The following is a 7038-nucleotide window of genomic DNA, read 5'->3' as shown; positions in this document are numbered from 1 at the left end:
TAAGTATATTTATTTTGAAGATTGTGGGTATGGATGCAACAGACACTTATGGCTGTATTTAATGCACATTTATTTTATTTCAACGCTAGGGCTCATGTTTGTCAGAGCACAACATACATACACAATCTTATAGAGGAATGTCATGTCTTCGTCCTTGCTTGGCAACACCATGTGAATCGGTACTTTATCTAACAAAATAGTGTACTTGTTGCGGACGGTTACAATCACCCTTTCCACGTGAATTCGGAGGTGGGCATTTTTTCTTGTGCTCCCCACATCTCTTGCATCCAGCTGACAGCGTTCTTTTGTGAAAGCAGGGATCTTTACCTCGGCACACATAAGTCCCACACTGTCCTTTATGTCAAAGCCGCGATCAGCCAACACCATATCCCCAGGTAACAGTTTGTCTTTCAAGCGCGATCCAAGCGAGCCGACGACTCTGTTACCTCGGATATTTGGTCTCCGTGGTTGCGTCTCCAAGCAGGAAAGAGGTGGAAAGTTAATCCATTTTCGAAATTTTTCCCATGGCGATTATGTGATCTAGTGTTACACCCCACAATGCAGCAACGGTTTACCATGGTTTCCAATAATAACGCCAAATTAAGACACACGACTGAGAGGGAGCACGTCTATAAACAGTGCGCAGTAGTCCAAGTAGCAGCAAATGAGGCCATCAACATGGCCGCCACGCAAAGTAATGACGTCATACGCCCGAGCCCTATTAAGGTGTAGCCTAGGCTAAACATGTAAACCAAACAGACTGTGCAAACTTGTGTTTGAAGTAGGGGTGGGCGATATCTCGATATTTAAAATATATCGAGATATTTTTTAAACACGATATGGATTTTGACATATCGTATCGATATATTGTTTATATTTAATTCTGATTCCGCCACTTTGCTTGTTTGCCTTCTCTGTGCTTTCCTCACCCCCCGCCTCCTCGCTTTTGTTCCCCCTCCCTTCGCGTGTTGTCATGGCGGCGTCCGCAACCAGCTCGGAGGCTACGGAACTCGTCTTAAAAACAACTGGCTCCATTATATGGAGATACTTCGGTTTTAAGGCGTCGGACGAACTGCAGACAGATGTCTACTGCCATGAATGCCGACAGTTGGTTCTCAAACACTTGATACAGTTTACCTAGGCAGCATTACTTTGCGAGACAAGAACTCCCGCGACTGTACACTACGGAGAGAGAACGGCTTGCTTGCTGGAGAAGGTTACTTACTATGCCCTTGATTTGAGTTGTTTTATTTTTGAATGAAAATTCATTATTTGCATGCGTTTTAAAGCCTTGCGCGTAGGGCACCATGCGCTTTCCCGAGCGCGCGCACTAAAAGCCTGTCAAACAAGTGATTACTGGACTAAATCTTACTGCGCTAATACTGTCAAATACACACAAGGTTAACATAAACACAGTCGGTTATGTCTAAAGTGAAAGTAAAATCGGCGTGTGTCTGTATAATGCTGCCTTCACGTGCTATCGGAAATTTGGTCATTCCGACGTCGTGATTACGAGCTCATTGCATTCAAGTTTCAAAATGTGAGGGCATTCATGTGCAATTTTTACCTAGGAAACTCGTATTTACGATAATTCCGAGAGCACGTGAAGGCAGCATTAGATGCGTGAAAGTCTTAAATTGACAGCAGGGCAGCCTAGTGAACACGCTGCCGCTTGTCCTTAAAGGGACAGTTCACTCTAAAATAATGTCATTATTTACTCACTCTAATGTTGTTCCAAACCTGTATTATTTTCTTCTGTTGAACACAGGCAGCTGATGGTAGCGATTGACATTCATATTATTTCCTACAATGGGGACCAGCAACTGCTTGGTTTCCAATATTCTTCAAAATATATGTTATGTCCAACAGAAGAAAGAACTTTATTCAGGTTTAAAACAACTTGAGCGCGAGTAATCAATGACAGATTTTTCATTTTTGAGTGAACTATTCCTTTAGTGGTTAATAATATAACAAAAGACAAAGACAAAATCACTCACGGCTCTTGACTGAAAAACTAATACAGTAGCTTTAATAAGAATCAATGTATATTTTATAGGGAAGTCTATGTAGTGTTTTATTTTTACATTTATTAATTCAATTTCATACTTAAATGCTGCTGTACAGCTCTGAGCTGCCAGTGTAAATCTTTATAAATATATATTTATTTTATATTATACAGTACACTAGGAATGTGTACAAGGTTTTTTAAAAGTAAAGTTTTAAGTTTAAGTAAGGTTTTTCAAGTCTTTTAAGTAAAATAAAGAAAGAGTATTGCAATAAAAAAATCGTATTTTTTCCTCCTTAAGCTCTTGCTGTTCGGCTAAGAATAGAATAGAAAAAATCTGATGCGACTAGCCATCAGAACCGAACCGAACCAAAAACCGTGGTAAAAAAAAACGAGATATGTATTGAACTGTGGACTTACTGTATTGTTGCATCCCTACTTTGTTCCTACATGAACTGCCTACCTCTTTGCACTTCAATAAAAAAAAACACTTTGTGGTATTTGGCATATTTGTTTTTGCAGTAGTTTTTGGGGGGTTATTTTTCCTGTAAAGATATCGAGATATATTTTTTGCTCCATATCGCCCAGCCCTAGTTTGAAGTATCCAAACAGACTAAAGAACATGCTCTTTCCTTGGTGTTCTCAAAACTGCATGCTTACTTTTTAGGGCACACCTCTTATTAAGTAAAGTTACATATTGTTGACCATCTTTTTAAGTCATTACACTATTTATCACGATACACTATGGCTGATATCAGTATCAACAAAATCCATCTTACCATTTATCAAAATCCACTTACACAGTAATTACAATTGCCTAAATAATGTAATGAGACTTTTAGATTTATGTTCTAAATATAATATTTAAATTATAGAAATATGAAATAATTCAAGACCTATGAAACCATAAACTGCCAGTATAGTTGGCGGCGTGAGTGGATTCTAAAATCATTCAACTAATTCGTTCTAACCTGTTCAAAAACGGTGAATTATTCGAGAACGAAACCTATACTTTGTTTGAATCTATTTTTGTTGGAAAAATAGAGCAAAACTGTAAAAAATGACAACTTGTTGTTTATTGAACTGTTGTATAAAATTAATATCGCATTTTGCAATCGTGCTGATATAGGCTACTCTGGAAAATAGCACTCTTGCTCGTATGATATTGCTTAACTCATAATTTCCTCTTTAATTACTTTCAAACAAATTTTTATGTTTGTTATTAGCCTATTTTTAATGAAAATACAACAACAATAAAAAAGTACAGTAAAAAAACTTGTGTATATTAAACTTTTGTTAAAAAATTAATAAGACGGATGACATAAAATAGCTATACCCGAATTATAACAAATAAATAAAAGATATTTGGAAATTCCCCTTTAAAACGGGGAACCCTCAGTTTGTGGTTTGTGTTTTTTGTTATTAACAAAAGTGATCTTGCGCTTGTGCCTCCGCTATCGTCCTGTCAATCATCTCGCTCGCGGCTATGATTACAGTTACAGTAAAATTTAAATTCACCATCATCGGTTCATATCCTCAGCCGATCTGCATGACAGTTTTTGCAATGACCATCAATACTAGATAAATGGGCAAGTGAAAGGCACGCTATGTTACAATTTAGTAGGAACTAAAGAGCGCTCTAGAATGTTTGGTAGCAACATTGTTAGTATTGGGCATCGAGAACCGGTCCCTATACTTGGAATCGTTATGAAAATTCAGAATCTTTTCTTTCTTTTCGTTTCTTTATAAACGCCCCTGCTCAGCCCCAAGACCCAAAGTAATCTTCAGCCCAGAGAATGTGACGTCCCCCGTCTCCGTCCAGAGCCCAGTGACGTCCCCAGTCCACGTCCAGAGCCAAGCAACATCTCCAGCCCCAGACCAGCGTCCAGAGAGGGCTCCAGCCCGTGAGTCCAGAGGTTTCAGCGCTGCCAATTCAAATGGTCACAGCGCCACCTAGCCAAAGGGTCACAGTGCCTCCTGTCTCTAGTCCAGAGTGGACTCAACAACCTTCCTCCAGTCCAGAGTGGACTCCGCCTCCTGTCTGCAGTCCAGAGTGGACTTCGCCTCCAGTCTCCAGTCCAGTGAGGACTCCGGCTCTTGTTCCTCCTGTGGTTCCACCCCTAGAAAATGTTGGGGGGAGCTACTCCTCCAAGGGGGCTGGCCTTGAAGGGTCCGAGCCGCCATGGCAATCTGAACTCCCAGAACCGCCATGGTCCCTTGAACCCAAAAACCTGATTTTGTTCTGGTATAATCGTGGTTGAACCCTGAGTCCTGGTTTAGACCTGGTTGAGTCCTTCTTTTGTCCTGGTTTAGACCCACTTTAGACCTGGTTCAGATCCACTTTAGTCCTAATTTAGTCCTAGTTCAGATCCACTTTAGTCCTGGTGTAGACCTGGTTCAGACACTGTTCAGTCTTTTAAAGTCATAACTTTTAAAGTCATAATTTCGATTTAGTAAAGGAGGTAGCGTGACCTAAGCCTAGAACGCCCTCTGCTGGCGTTTTTTCGTAGGCTACACGGACACATGCTTTTCTTACATTCAAAACTACCACAATGTGAAACACTTCAATAATTAATGAACCAGTCTGCACACTCCAATATAGGTTAACTTAAGATCATAATCAAAAATACTTTATTGATCTTTATTGATACTATTGATAACCCGGGGAACAATTCTTGTGTCACAGTTGATGTGCATATAAAGACATTTAACGGAATATTAATAGAAGTTAGTAAATAAACAAGTATATATATGTAAAAAGTATAAATATAGGCAATAAAATATGAAGAAGAATTATAAAGAACTATGGATAAGCAGCCTACAAGATTTACATTACTGTATTAACATAATTGTGATGAACAGTACTAGGAAATAAATAGAAGCAGAACTGCAGCAAACTATATTGCACACTGAATATTAAAACAGAGAATATTGCACAGAATGGGAAGTATTGCACTACACACAGTAAAATCCCCAGAGTTAAATTAACACTGCTCAGAGAACATTTGGTCCCACTCTACAGAGTGTTAAAGTAACACTGAATCAGTGTTAAAGTTAATGAGATAATTAAGAGATTAATTAAGGGATAATTGACCATTAGTGGTGAACACCTGATGATAATGAGTAGAATCACTGAAGGAAAGAGAAAAAGAAAAACACAAGAACTACGACTGACCATTAAAAAGACATTCAATCTCTGAAGATCTCAGCAGAGGAGGATTAAACAACTCCACAAACAGCATTACCAGCTTCACACATTACTAACCAGACAGACTTTATTTCTATCAGACGACTACAGAAGCTCTTATTGAGGTTTAGATGTTGATGTTTTATTGAAAATTAAAGTTGTTTGAAGTTACCATCATTGTGATTAGTGTTTGCTTTAATTGGGCTCTTGACCCTTGACTTGCTAACATAAGATTTTCTCTGGCTGCTGTAACTGTTCGTTACGGTGAAAATGGCAAGAAAATCTTGACGCTTGTTGTTTATGATACAGTTGTTATCATCATATAGTGCCTTATTTGCTGATCCCCTGAAAGTCATTGATTATAGGAGACTTGTGATTCGTCGTAAGAAATTCGCAGAAGATCCAGCAATGTTATCATCAGAGAAACTAAACAATTATCAAAACATTTTTACATAAGATTTGTACTGCGGTTTACTAACACATCACACAATAAGCACTTCTAACTCCTGCGAGTTTTACTCACACATAGACATCAAGAATCAGCCTATGAATCTTAACAATGGTGACATGCCACAATGCATTCTGGGTGCATCACGCAAAACTCATCTATGGCTCCCAGAATGCATTGTGGCATGAAGCATGTCACCATTGTTGAGATTCATAGGCAGATTCTTGATGTCTGTGTGTGAGTTCATCTCGCAGGAGGTAGAAGTGATTAGTGTACAATCGATTTCATATCTTATTCAGCATTTCTGAGTAAAACAGTGTTGGATCTTCTCTAAAATCACAATAAAAAAAGTTAATAGGATATTGCTCATACTCAGTCGTAAAATCAATGAATTAAATCATTATACAATGATCATATTCTCAACATCGAGCAGCCGACAGCATCTGATTGTGTTTACTCTTGCTTTTCTTGCCATAACAAACTCAGTTACAGCAGCCAGAGAAACACTAACGTTAAAACGTCATCAAACTGCCCAACTAAAGAAAACACTGATCACCATGATGGTCACATTAAAAACTAACACTTTTCACAACAGAATAAAAAAAAAAATCTGTTAATTCTCAATAAGAGACGTCTGACAGAAATAAAGTCAGTCTGGTTAGTAATGTGTGAAGCTGGTAATGCTGTTTGTGGAGTTGTTTAATCCTCCTCTGCTGAGATCTTCAGAGATTTAATGTCTTTTTTATAGTCAGTCGTAGTTCTTGTGTTTTTCTTTTTCTCTTTCCTTCAGTGATTCTACTCATTATCATCAGGTGTTCATCACTAATGGCCAATCATCACTTAATTAATCTCTCAATTATCTCATTAACTTTAACACTGATTCAGTGTTACTTTAACACTCTGTAGAGCGGGACCAAATGTTCTCTGAGCAGTGTTAATTTAACTCTGGGGATTTTACTGTGCAGGGTCCAGTTTAATAACAAAGGGTCCATGTGTCAGACACTTTACTATCTTGAGGCCACAAGTTACTATCTTGAGGCCACGAGATACTATCTTGAGGCCACGAGTTACTATCTTGAGGCCACAAGATAGTATCTTGAGGCCACGAGTTACTATCTTGAGGCCACGAGTTACTATCTTGAGGCCACGAGATACTATCTTGAGGCCACGAGATACTATCTTGAGGCCACGAGTTACTATCTTGAGGCCACGAGATAGTATCTTGAGGCCACGAGATAGTATCTTGAGGCCACGAGTTACTATCTTGAGGCCACGAGATAGTATCTTGAGGCCACGAGTTACTATCTTGAGGCCACGAGATACTATCTTGAGGCCACGAGATAGTATCTTGAGGCCACGAGTTAGTATCTTGAGGCCACGAGTTACTATCTTGAGGCC

Source organism: Gobio gobio, assembly GCF_949357685.1.
Source record: "Gobio gobio genome assembly, chromosome: 5".
Classification (NCBI taxonomy): Eukaryota; Metazoa; Chordata; class Actinopteri; order Cypriniformes; family Gobionidae; genus Gobio; species Gobio gobio.
The sequence above is the reverse complement of the archived record's forward strand: the minus strand, read 5'-3'. Positions refer to the sequence as shown.